The sequence below is a fragment of the Acanthopagrus latus genome, chromosome 12 (assembly GCF_904848185.1).
Source record: "Acanthopagrus latus isolate v.2019 chromosome 12, fAcaLat1.1, whole genome shotgun sequence".
NCBI lineage: Eukaryota > Metazoa > Chordata > Actinopteri > Spariformes > Sparidae > Acanthopagrus > Acanthopagrus latus.
Genome location: NC_051050.1, coordinates 16,977,075 through 16,990,808, shown reverse-complemented (window position 1 = coordinate 16,990,808; position 13,734 = coordinate 16,977,075). Strand labels below are relative to the sequence as shown.

Here is a 13,734-nt window from a genome sequence, read left to right as displayed (position 1 = left end):
TAAAAGAGAGAGGATTTATGTTTTCTTTTTGGTGATCACTGCCACTGCCCTGCGAGACTCAAAAAGCAGCTGTTGAGTTATTAAGTTAATCCAGACCATGATCATTTTGTAAACCTAACCAAACTGATGATGATGCCAGTACATCTTTCTTACTATCACTTATTTTTTGCATGTCCAACCTACTGTGTTCAAAACTACACCCCTGATATAAGCCCTCCTGTCAATTATGGATCCATACAATACCATTACATCAAATAAGTGGAAACAGGATATAGTTACCACATACTGGATCTGATCAATATGGCCCCCAACACTTCCCATCTACACACACACACAGAATGAGCATTTTACTATATAATTGATTTATGGAGATTCAGCCTGCAGAAACATATTGATCCACATGAGACTGTTTTGATAGAATATGGTGATTCAGCATTTTTTACGATTAATATGAACAAGTGGTCCCAAATGGAGAATTTTGTACATTTTACACATCACTGAGAACTGTGGTGGCAGAAAGTGAGACGTGATGCCAAAACAGCCTGGAAGTTCTCCTGTTTTATTGTATTATAAAGTGAACTGATCAGATGCCTTTAACAAGTATGCAGAGAGAGAAAGGTCAATGCTAATGAGTGTCTGTCGGTGAAGAGGGTGCCAATACAGGCAGTTAAAATCAAGGAAGGGTTAGAAACCTAGGGTGTGAGATTGGACTGGATGTCAGTCTGTGTGTGTGTGTGTTTGGATGCACAAATCAAGAGTACAAGTGAAAGGATACTAGTGAGGTAAAGCTCGAAACCACTAGCCACCATTAGCCTGATTGGCCGGAGAGGTCAGCCGGGGTCAATTGATGGGTCAATCACATTGTCGGTTTGATGACCCGACCCGCACTGGTTTGGCAAATAAGAGGGCTGGACGCTGAACTGGACTCGCCCTCCCTCCTCTTCGCCTGAGTTATTGTGCATGCCAAAGCTATGTTACATTAACACAGAAAAATCCATCCGATCACTTATGCTGATTTACGCCAGGACTGCGCTGCCCCATCAACCCTCTTGACCAGCTCTGGAGAACATTTTTAATGCGGGGAGATTTATGCTGCAAATTACTTCGCGGTGGTAAAATATGCATGCATGCGGTCCGACATGTGAAGTGTGTTCGTATTGGATTTTCTTCAAACCAGAGTAAGGACAATGTAAAAAAATATAACTCTTGACTTTTCTTGACAACACTTTAGTCCCGAGATATCTATTCACCATTGTATCAATTACAGCATCAATTAAAAAAAAAGCAAGACCTACATGTGAATTGAACCAAAACGTGGCCTAGATCAAAAACGCGAGATAAACGCATCGGTTTTCGAAGCCCGTCTCCTAACCTGTAGCAAAGTGCCAGGAGATCTGCGTATCTTTATCGCTGCCCCATTAATGATACAGCAAGTACAAAAGTACCCCGGCTCGGATACCACTCTTCCTTTAACCTGCCAAATCCGGATCCGCCTGAGCCACCAGAAAGAAATACCTCCGCACACGCAGCTCCCAGCGACATGATGTCAGGGGGTCAAAAGGTTACGGGTCAGCAAGGCGAGTGACCTCAGCTCATTACATCATTGCCACCAACACGGTCGTGAAAGGAGTGGGGAGCAGTACACTTGTTTGCCTGAGTGTATTCCTTTCTTTTGTTTTTCCCAAAATATGCGGCTTCTGTTAAAGTCAGTATGTGGTACAGTTAAGTCCATGTCTAAATAAGGATGCTGAATATTTAATAAATTATGTAGCATTTCCTAGAAGTCCTACAGTATACCAGATTAAACGTCACCAGCTTGACAAAATAATTGAGTCAATGGGTGAGTTAAGTGGCCAGGAATAGTTCAAACCTATCTGAAGAGATAGAGTACACCACTTTTTTAAAAAAAGATAAGACTACAAGAGTTGGTGAACATCGTGAAAACAGAATAACCAAGTAACGATGGTATGATCGGCTTGAGCTGGGGGTTACCGTAGAGTTGTGTTTGTGAATGTTTGACCATCAATCATTGTATTTTTCCCCAATTATACAAGTCCCCCCCCCCATGGCAAACGTCAAGCATCATTTACTTGTTTGTGGGTGTGAATATGCATTCGTGTGCGACACAAACATCTCACATGTATCCTGAAAAAATACTTAAGACTGTGCAAGGCAAATCCGTGATGTACTGCATGAAAGCGGGACTATGCAGTTTTGTACCAGTATGTGTGCATGTGACGTCTGCAGTTTTGGCCTAAACGGCCTCTCATAAAGTTGTGGTGGGCAGCAGTAACTTTTTCCTCCGCAAACTGCACCTGGAGAAATGGGAGTTATAAAAATATGCTTGATTCATTATTGTAGTATGTCTGTCTGTGTGCACATATGACAAAGAAAATAGGTTGGCTAAAACATGGTGTTAGAGCTTTATTCAAAATATCAAGTTAGATGTATGATGAAATCAGAGAGCGATTATGAAAAAAATATATATATTATGAACTGTTTTTTTTTTTTCAAATTTTTGCTTAACTGCAAGAAAGAAAAATCAACATTTTAACACGCATCGCAATCTAGTAAAAAGGCTGCTGTTAAATAAGACAAAAATCCCCAAAACAGCCGACTGTCCTCCACCTGGCACCGACAGTTTACTTTCTGTGCTGCTGTCCAGCGTTTCCTCCGACATCTCCCCTCTCCCTCTTTTGCTCCAGACGTCAGCAGAGGGCTTTAAGTATCTGATTGATTGCCCTTGTACCTCATATTTCTTCACTTGCTGACGGGAGATTACCAGCGGCAGTAAGTGTGTATGGGATTCCCGAAACTCTTTAATGACCCTGAATTTTATTGGAGGAGAGATGCGGTGTTTATTAGCATTTTAGGCCTTTGCCTATATCTCAGTTTTTGCTGTTTCAAATATCTATATATGCTATTTCAAATTGCAAATATTTCACATGAGGATGAAAAACAGCAAAGCAGCAATATATTTACATCCTCTTAACCCTCTAACACACAAACACTGCATAAAGGGGCGAGGAAAATAAAACGAAAAATCAGGTTAAAGATATCAGTCCTCTCCGACCGCGTTTTTTTTTTTGTTTTGTTTTGTTTTGTTTTTTTTCTTTTTACAATAGCTGTGTTCAGCGGCGCCGCAGATCAGGTGTCCAGCTTCACACACGGTGACCCCAGGTTTGCGGTTACCTCAAACTCCTCCAATATTAAACACAGACGTCTATTATCTGCACCTGGTCTCCCTTTACACGGGAACACACGCAGAGACACACATGCACGCGCACACACACACACACACACACACACGAGTGCCTGCCTCTACGCGTGCGTGCGTGTTTTGTTTGTGCCGCGTCGTGCGTGTGTGTGTGTGTGTGTTCTGAGGACAATGGATGGGCTCCTGATGAAATATTCAAGAAAGAGCAGCACGTTGCCTGTAAGGTGTTAGAGGTCACATCAGCCGGGGGAAAGAGGAGGAGGAAGAGGAAGAAACAGGTAATGTCAAACTTTTGTGTTTATGTGTGTTAAACTGGGGCGACTATTCACTTCCTGTTCTTTCCTGCAGTTGTTTTCCTGCATCTGTTAGCTTAAGCTTTTAGTGCATGTGCTTTAGCCTCACATCGGTGACATTTGACCTCACTTGTATGTGGTGTTGATTTCCTTCACTTGTCAATTGACTTTAGAAAGCATGTTTAGGAAATCAGTTATCGTTTTAATTCAGCCTGATGCTAATTATGCAGTTATGCTAATGCCGCAGCTCCAGAGTAACTTTTTCCCCACCCTCCTGAAAAATATTTTAACTATTCCAAATGTTAACTGTGTCAAAATCAAAATGTGTTGTCTTCACTTTATTATCTGTAGTTGTTAGAAGTATTGCCACCCACTGTGTTTTGCTGTTAGCTATGTTAACGTCGCCTCCTTAGGCTCCGTTAGCTGTTAGCTCCGTTAGTCGAACACACCGCATGAATCAGCTGCCCACTGACAGCTAGCAGGTAACAGATAACTAGCTCTTCTCCTCCTCACATTATTCCAACAGGAATCCACAGTTTACTGTGTCTTTTTGGTTTTTGATGTATTTTTCCTCATGCTTAGAGGGCAGCCGGTGATAGAAACTAGCTTTTGACAGAGTTTATTCCAAAATGTAGGCTAATATGTCACTTCTAAAGCTAGTTACCGTTATTTGACAGTAATAAGTTACTAACAGAATCATTATCTTTGATGCTTAATGTGTCACACGTGCATGGAAGTGTTTCTTTATTAAAACTTTAAAGGCAGGTCCAAAAAGGCATTATCAAACAGAAAAGGATAAAAGTGTTTAATGGCAGGTAATCAAAGCACAGACGCTCCAGGTTGTTGCCGAGCTTTACAAAGCCAGTCGGGAGCAATACTGTTTATTTATTTTTAGTTTAGTCTAAATTGCATTAAGGCTTAAAGTTATGCATATTAAGGGCATGGCTGCTTTGCCTGACAGCTGGCTGCACCTCAGCTAATTCCAACCACCGATCTTCACCTTCTTGGCCATGTTTGAGTTGAAAGCTTCAATTTTTTTTTCATTTAAAACTATGGGATTAAAAACTGAATTATCTTTACTCTCTCTAAATCTGCCTGCAGCAACGAGCCGTGGAGGTGACGACATTCTCATTGATGTACACCACAGGATGACTGAAAGACCTGGAGCTTCTGGTGAGTGCTGACTTTGGTCAGAAGCAAAACTTGGTTCCTGCTGTTGGCACTTCTGCATTTTGACTGCACAATAATGTTCTTACTGTGTGGATAAAAACTTAATAAACACTTATTTTTAGGTGGTAATGCATCATGGACATAGTGACTGTAATGATACTGGTTTTTACTTTGACTTAACCCAACACTTGGGGTGTTATTTATAACACACATAGTCATCGTCCACGGGACAACAGGGTGGTGTTATTCTGGAGCCCAGGCTAATACGCTCTGTAGAAAAACAAGTATCTATTTGAACCTTCCATATAAGCGCTCTCAAACTGTTTCTATGATCAAATATTCATTCAGTCAGCATTTCCTACTATAATATTTAGTCCCCACCACAATTCCCAGCTTGTGTGAACATTTTCATGGTACAAGAGCAGACTCGCTTGTGGTGGCTTATCCTGCCCAGGTGGGGTTTTGTCCCAGTCTGCTCTCTACAAAGACCGTTTAGCCTCTCCTGAATAATCCAATGAGAGCATCCGGTAGATGGAGACTTGGGGTTCGAAACCTGAGAGCGACATCTGACACACAGACTCAGAGGGGGGACCTGGGGACTGGGTGACTTCAGGTGGTAGGTGGTTGTGGTGTGGCTTCTGGACATGTCACCCAACCCACGGCTCTTCTTTGCCCCCTCCTTCCTCTGCCTGAATGAGGCTGAGTTGGTGGTTGTCGGAGTCAACACACTCTCACCTGGCTTTGAAGGGTACGGTTTCTAGAGTCTGTGGTCTGGTTTGATATTTTTTTATTTTTTTTGTGATTGAGCAGATGAAAGAGTTTGCTAGAGAAGAAATGCTGAAAGAGACTGCGACTTGGGTGATCTTACCTCACGCGACAGACCTCTGATGACATTTTTGTAATATTTGCAAATAGCTAGTTGAGAAAACACATACATCTTGTCACAAATGACTACTCACAGCCATTTGAGAAATGCAGTGTTGCACCTTTTTTTCATACATTTCCCACCAAACTACGTCATGGTGCGATCCAGCCGCCACAGAGGTTCATGTCCAAGCTGTCAAGCAATCTCAATCACTGTGTATTTGTTGGCTACCTCTACGACTTCGCCCCGAACGTGGTGCTCAGTAACTTATCGCCCTGTCCCTAACCTTTCTGGGCAGAGGGCGCATCCATCATCTTAAAGTGCGATCTATTCCGGTCCACCTTCAGGCAGGAGGGGAAAGGCCTGAGCCAGCGTGTGTGTGTGTGTGTGTGTGTGTGTGTGTGTGTGTGTGTGTGTGTGTGTGTGCGTGTGTGTGTGTGGGCACAACTTATGGGCTGTCAGCGCAAAGTGCAGAGCCTTGCCGGAAACTGACAACCCGCTGAATGACTGACAGGGACATTGCACCACTACGCTCCCTATATCTGCATGCGCATGTTTGTATGCTTGTGTGCATAATCATGCGCATTGAACCTCCTTTCAGTTACATTTCTCCCTTCGCTCGAAAGGATCCTTCTATTTTTTTTGACGCCACTCATCACATATTGAGGCGATGCACAGAATCGCCACTTATCATCGTGATGGCTTCGTCACTGACGGCTCAGAATGTGACTGTGGCAAATTGGACAAGCCTCCTCTGCTCATCGCTACGGTAATGGCGTTCATCGTTCAGCAGGGAATCCTATAATTCTTTCTTTTTACGCTTTAATGTACCCCTATACATTTTTATGTCCCACGCCTTAAACATATTAATTTCCCTCTTGGTGAGGGGGAAATTAAAATGTCCGCCGACATCTCTTTGCTTCTCTCGTTTTCTCAAAATTTTACCCCCCCCGTGACTCCTCCTCCTTCATTTCTCCTCTTTTTGCTCGGTTTCTCTCACTTTGAAATATTCTTCGTCTCTTTTTCCTGCTCCGTCTCTGCACCACGTGATCCCCTCACTCCGTCTCTCCCCCAGCCGACCCTCCTCTTTCCCATCAGCACCCAGGGGCTGATGAATGCGTGGCCTCCTATTGATCGCGATGGGTGATGGATGATGGCTGGGAGATGAGTGATGGGGTGCAGGCAAAGGTGCCAATAAGGGGGCAGCCAGAGGGTGGGGTCTCCCCTACTGGTGCTAATGGGAGAAGACTAGGGGAGACGGCCGCTGTGGCAACCGCTCAGCCCCGCCTTCCCAACCCCGACCACGGGCGGTGCGGCGTTATAGCCCTGCTTTGCATTTCCTTCCCACACAGCCGCGGGTCACGCTTTCTTGTCCTGTTTGAGATAGGCATTGCATCCGGCGTGTTTGTGCATATTGTGTGTGATTGCAAGGGGTCGCAGAAAGTGCTCATGTGTTCCCGGCCATGAGTGTGGGAGGAAAACAGAAGGTAAGGGTGTGTGCTTGTGCGTGGGTGGTGGAGGATAAAGTGGGGGGGGTGGGGGGGCGGGGGATGGAGTGCCCAAGTGGTGGTTAGCACGGAAAGATGATGGATGATGGGGCAGGAGGGGAAGACTGCTTCATGGCTCTAAATTGATATCCCAGCAAATGTTTTTGTCTGCTGTGAAAAATGTGCCGCAACTCTCATCTCCACCACTCCCCCCTCTCTCTCGCCTCCCCCACCGTCGGTCTCTCCTCGGGCTTCTCCCTCTGCAGTGAATCTTGCCCCGCAATCCATTTCCCAACACCCAAAGCTTTACCTCCCGCTCCCTGCTTCCGTGACAGCACCTGATCACCGCGCCGGGCCTCGTGGCTTACTGCTCACATGTATGTATACCTGGCTCTCATTTCCCGGTTGCCATAGAAACCGGCCTCAGATTATTGTCCATCGCCCCACATCATTTATCCCTTTCTTTGCTTTGCCCTTCCTGGCACAGCATGTAGAGAAAAAGACATGATCAGCGTGGCCTATTAGTGTAGCTGCTGGGGGAGGAGTGGAGGAAAAGGTGAAAGTCCTCCTTTTGGTAAAGTTCAGTAGCACTTCATGTAAAAACATCATGTGTGAATTATAAATGTAGGCTATGATCCAAAGTCTGTCTTTGTATTTTGTTGAAATACAAATTGAAAGGTGTTTCTTTACTTCTTTTCTGACAAATTCTGTATTTACCTGAAAAGAAAAAGGTCCTTTTGTTTTTATGATGTGTTTTTTCTCTTACAAGCAGCCATTGTCTTCCAATCTATTCTCTGCAGCAAGAAAATCAATTAGTGGACTCATAGAACCTGTTGGGGTTGTGTAATCCATCACAGTCAACATCAAGTGTGCATTAGTTCACCACAATAATGAAACTGTGACAGTACCGAAATTCAAACTCGGAAATGTTGCATTTACAATGTTAATGATACAAACTCGGAAATATAATTTTATAACTGAATTAACAAGCTGTTCTCAGAGAAAAATAAGATCCCCAAAACACTGAAGCTAGAAGGGTGAGAGGGTCCACCACATGCTGATACTGATCCCCAAACTTCTCCTGATGTGCTGGTCGGCACCTTGCATGGCAACCACTCCCATCAGTGTGTGAATGTATGAATTACTGTAAGTCGCTTTGGACAGTATTTCATGTAAGCTTAAATGTAAATGAAAAAAAGATGGTGGTGAAGATATTCTGTCTGAAGTGTTGACTTGTTTACAATTCGTAAAATTGTTTAAAATCATCTGACCACTTGTGTCTTGCCTCCCAGATATTGCATGGATTGACGGCACTTGGGTGGTCCCCTCCAATCAGTCTGAAAAGCAGGTCGTAGCATGGCCACATGTCAGCCAAGGGTGAGCTAAATAAACCAGAAACAATGCACGAGAATAGAAATGAACTGTTTGTGGCTCAGAGATGGCAAACAGGATTGCCCTCATTCCATGTGGCTTACAAATTACAAATGCTTTACAATTACAATCGTTACAAATGCTGGAAAAAAAGGGAAATGCGTCATAACAAACCAAACCACACCAAGAGTTTTTATTTAGGTTACTAAAGACTTCTAGGAAGTGATGCTGACCCACTCCCACACTGTTTTGGATGGCACACTTGAATGTGCTCCACACTTTATGGTTCTGCAGGAAAATCAAGTCTTGAGGATGAGAAATGAGGGAGTAATATCGGGAGAAAGGGATGAGAGAATTGAGAGATAACAGGAGAGATAGGGATGAGCTCACTTCTTTTGCGGTGCTTAAGGAGAGAACCATCTGCAGGAGAGATTGTGCCTCAGATTAGGAGTGAGGCGAGGCTCCAGTGGAGAGGATTATGCCCCGCGAAACAGAAGCAGCACTAATAGAGGACAATCCAGCTGCCTGGAACGAGCTCCGCCACCCACCCAGGAAGACACATTAGCGGAAGATAACAAGAAAAAAAAAAGAAATATACAGACACGGAGAGATAAAAATGCCCCACTGAAACACACATACTGACATTAAAAGAGGATTTTAGAATTATTGGAATTGGTAGCGACGAGGCAACAGGCCAAAAGCAATATTTGGAAGACAAGTGATAAATATTTGTCTATGCAGACATCATAAATCAGGCTCATTATTGCTCATACTGACTGTTCTGTATCTAGAACACCTTGTTAATTTGGCTTCTATGTAGTCATTATTCTAGTGCTCTCACCACTGAACATAACGTTATTAGTAAATGGGCTACAAACATTTGGATTTAGCACACTGACCTGTTAAAAAACAAGCATCTATCTACGTATTTCTTCCTTTTTTTGATCACAGACGTGGAAAATAAACAACAGCAGAGTTATCTTTTTTCTTACAGTTACAATCTCCAAAGCCAAGGATAGAGTCCGGCTATGTTTGGCTCCAGGATATGTCATAACTCTAATCCTAGTTCGCTAACTGGGCTGCCCAGTGAAGGGGCCAAGAAGCCTACTCCCATAAGACCAATCTCTCTGACATCTGGGCCTCTGCCTTTCTCTGGGCTCCAGACAGATGTTGGATGATTGTTAAGCTCCCAGGGTTCTTAGGGAAGGAGAAGTAAGAGTTTCCCTGTGTTGGATAGTGGTTATGACATAGTTCTGGGTCAATAAGTCATGCAAGTATGACACAAGGTTTGTAGATGCTGGGAAATCTCAGAATCTATGTCTTGCAGACCCACTGCAAGACCATGTGGTTAACTTAGGCTCCCTGGAATTTGGGGTTATAGTGAATTTAAGTGCATGCTAGTAGCGTGGCTTTAAGGATAGCAATGATGGGCTGTTGGTTGGTCAGCCATATTGAATCATTTTGATCCAGTTTTGAATTATTTGAAATACTATAGTATGGATTGGCAGAACATTTGGTGCCTACATACTCTACGTGATCCTTGACGATGTCACTGACTTTTGTTGATCTTTGGACGCTTGCTCCAGCACCACCCTGAAGTTGACATCAGTGGTTTCAAATGAAATGTCTTTTTAGGAAATTCATCATCCCAGGATGAATTGTAACACAGTGCCTTCACAGAGTTTTTGCAAAAAGGTCATTCCCAACTAAACCAAAAATTCAAAAAATTCTACATGTTGCTTGCTTGTCATTGAAGATGTATCCTTGGCTGCAATGGTTTTGTTCAGAATTAGTGGAGGCGTGCTCTGGTTCACTACACAACACCAAGGCTCCACGAATCTTGAACAGAAATGGCTCAAAAATCAGATCTGATTTTATAGAAAGGGGTTCATTTGATCTCTGACACAATAAAATTACCCAGGATGTTTTTTTAGAGGCTAAACTGTAATAAAAAAAGACTGGTTCGATAATCTGCCTTACTTTAATGACAAATTAAAAAAAACAAACTCAAAGGTCGAAACAAGATACCGGACTCAGTCTTTCTTACAGGTACAGCTAAGGCCCCAAAAGACAAGTTTTGACCAATTTGTTATGACCTACATACATTTGAGTGTTTATTGCATTGTACATCCAGTAAAACATTAGCATATTATTTATGGATTAAAACAAGTCTTTGGACTAAAGTCACCTTTTTAATTTTCATGTTGGAACAATCTAAGGTCGCAAAGGAGTTCAGGTCAGAGAAACCCTCTCCGCTGCTTCATCAAATCCAACCTGACATCAGTTGGCTGTTTTCTAACCACAGAGTGACCTACTGCGTGAGTCATTCAGTCAATGTAAAACGTGCTAAAACTCCTATCAGGCTCGTTTTCCTGCCTCCGCTAACTTTAGCACTCTCCTTCCAGATTTACTGTAGGTGGGGTCAGATCACTTGTTATTCTCAGTCTACGCAGATTTATGGACTTTGGGTGAGTCTCTCTGATCAGCCAGCACTGAAATAATTAACACATCAATGTGAACATACACACACTCAGGCGGACTGTTGTTTATAATAGGAATAAAGAGGCAGGACACGTGTCGACGATCACACACAATGAAAGCATATACACAAATTACACAGGCATGCAGAGACAGTGTGCACCGTGGTTTACTCTACGCATTAAGGAGATGTAGATACAAATGCAATGTTAGGTGAACACTTTTGTCTTTTCACTTTTCTGCTATTTGTAAATAATACATTATAGTGTCAAATTTTTGTTACAAGATGCAAATTTGAATCGTGAAACAAATGATCTTGAGCTTGAGTTAACCACAGACTATTTTTAAGGCATTTAACCATCAACAAATTAAAAAAAAAAACCTCACCGACTTTAAGACGACAAATTCCTACAGCACCCGCTTTTGTTTACCTTGGTGTAGAACGACAAGGCGTCGCAGTCCATCATCTATAGAAGCAGATGCAACGTAGACCTTCAATCAACTCATCTCAGATGGTAAGTGATGTATTTTGTGGATATTATGGAATCAAGCTGAATCCCGTTCAGCTAGGTGTTGATGAAGGGGACTGTCACTTTTTTAGTTGTCATCTGAAAGCGGATTTAAACGCAACATGAACAATGAGACCTTCCCTGTCTCTCTCTTGGTTGCCTATACAGGTCTGTAGATGATTTGTTTAATGCTGCTGGACTGCGGATTTTCAAGGTCGGATCTTCCGAAATAGTCCAAAGAATGTGACTTTATGGATTTTCTCAACCACCTTGTCTCAGAGCCTCTCACCGCTCTGCTAACAGAGAGCAACAGTAGCTAACATTAGTTTAGAAATGGAGTCTGCTAACATAAACCAACCACCAGCTTAACTTAATATGGACTTTAAAGTATGTCTGCAATTATTGAATACTGAAAAATGCTTTCAAGGTAAAATGTATTATTCGTGTTTGATTTGTGTGTACCTCGCCTCAGCGGGCGTGGACGAAGCCTTCTCAGTGCTGCATACCATTGTTGTCTAAAAGAAGCTGAAATGTAAACCCACCTTGTTCACCCCATAATGTCCGGTTGTCTCTCTATAATGGCCATGATATAGTTTGATTGGTGGATTAAACACTTATCCCTCCCCTCAGTCCCCTCAGTATTGATTTCCCCCCACTGTCCCCCCACCTTTCTCTGCCCCCCTCTCTTAAAGGTGAGTTGGACGCATGGCCTGATAAATGGCAGCGGATTGATTCGTATTTAATTAACAATTTGCTGGAGACTCTCTCTCCCCATCCCACCCCTCTCTTCTTTCTCTCTTTAAGGTCTCAGACGGCTATGCGAGACGCTCGGCGAGGAGGGGAGAAGTGATGCATAGGTAATTTATAGTCTGATCGATAAGTCCTGGCCTAACATCTACACTGCCTGGATATGAGGGCCGGAGGGAGTGTCAGGGTCCACAAACGGGGAGGAAGGTGAACGTTGGATAAAGAAAAGGAGCGACAGAGAGAGGAAGATTGATAGAGGCAGATAGAGACAGAAGTGGACACAGAGGTATAGAGAGAGTGATCACATTTTCAGAGTTTAAGAACAATGAAAATGACAACCCATGACATGTTCACATGCTAAATACATGTCAAAATACAGTACTTTCACAATCAAATTGTTAGGAACATTCAGTTATTGTAGAAACACAATATATTCCAGTCATTTGTATAAATATGACAGCATACTACTGTGAATTACAGAATTTCTACAGTACATTTAATGGATGCTGCAAAGCCGTTTAGTTTTCGCACCATATATTTTCAACATCTGAGGCTTTACAGTTGCGTAGTAGCAGTAAAACAAAACTGCTACATTTTAAAACAGTGTCTAACTTTACAGAGAGCTTCTAATTTACACAATTATTGATACAGAAAAATAGTTGACAATCATGTGGGAAACTGATTAACCATTGAAGCAAAAGATTCAAATTCAAGCAAAAAAAAAGAAGCCCAATATCGTCTAGTTTCAGCTTCTCAGCTCTGAGGATATGAAGAGTTTCTTTGTCTGATGTGGCAATAAATTGGGAAAACATGTCATTTTAAGACATTACTTACAGAGTACGGTTATTCTGATCGGGATTTTCCACTATTTTCTGACATTTTGTAACCAAACAACACAATATTTCACTCACTCAACCATCAGCAGATGAAGGGATAGTAAAAAATAGTTGTGAGTTGTTATATAACCTATATATAATTCAGGTTGAGGTGCTGTTATTCTACGACACATCCATCAGGGGGCAATGCTGAGTTTAGGTCCATACTCTCAGTGCTCCTCTGTCAAGCCCACACACACTCACAGAGAGTGGGAAGGGAAAAACAAGAACAACACCCTCTTCAACTTGACAAACCCATATATGTATCATCTGTCTGCACAGCCACAATGAAGCTCTCATTACAATAAAAAGCCTCAAGAGAAAAAACAGGCGCACATAAAACTAATGATGCTCAGCTGCCGTTCAGCATTGAGAGGGGTACAAGTGTTTACGTGACATTAGAGGTGGGGGGAAAATGCATTTACCCAGAACAAACCTGCACCAAGGTGAGCACAAAGACAATTAGTCAGTGCTGCCCCCCCCCATTCTGCATCTTTGGTTCTGGACTCTGGATATCAGCCCCTCCCCGATCACACACACACACACTTGAGGAAATGGGCCGCTGAGTGGGCACAGTGCGGGATGAGCCCGCAGCATTTACAGCCCTCCCCATAAAAGTGTTTTATCACATATCTTGTAATGCAACACATTAAGGGTTGCTGTTGTTATTTTCCAGCAAGGTCATTTTTACCCCCTGCATCTCCCAGTCACCGTCTCTCTCC

General features: G+C 42.8%; 1 long non-coding RNA gene across 4 annotated transcripts in view; it reads left to right on the top strand.

The window, feature by feature from the left end:
• Nucleotides 1-3,281: 3,281 nt before the first annotated feature.
• Nucleotides 3,282-13,734, top strand: part of LOC119030400 — a 31,730-nt gene continuing 21,277 nt past the window's right edge. For 2 of the 4 annotated variants that reach the window (XR_005078260.1, XR_005078258.1), the window contains exons 1-7: nucleotides 3,284-3,495; nucleotides 4,612-4,683; nucleotides 8,325-8,409; nucleotides 10,623-10,721; nucleotides 10,809-10,871; nucleotides 11,323-11,396; nucleotides 12,195-12,247. This is a non-coding gene — a long non-coding RNA (uncharacterized LOC119030400). Of the gene's footprint in view, nucleotides 3,496-4,611; nucleotides 4,684-8,324; nucleotides 8,410-10,622; nucleotides 10,722-10,808; nucleotides 10,872-11,322; nucleotides 11,397-12,194; nucleotides 13,730-13,734 lie in introns of those variants that run through there. The other 2 variants (XR_005078259.1, XR_005078257.1) reach the window with 2 other exon arrangements.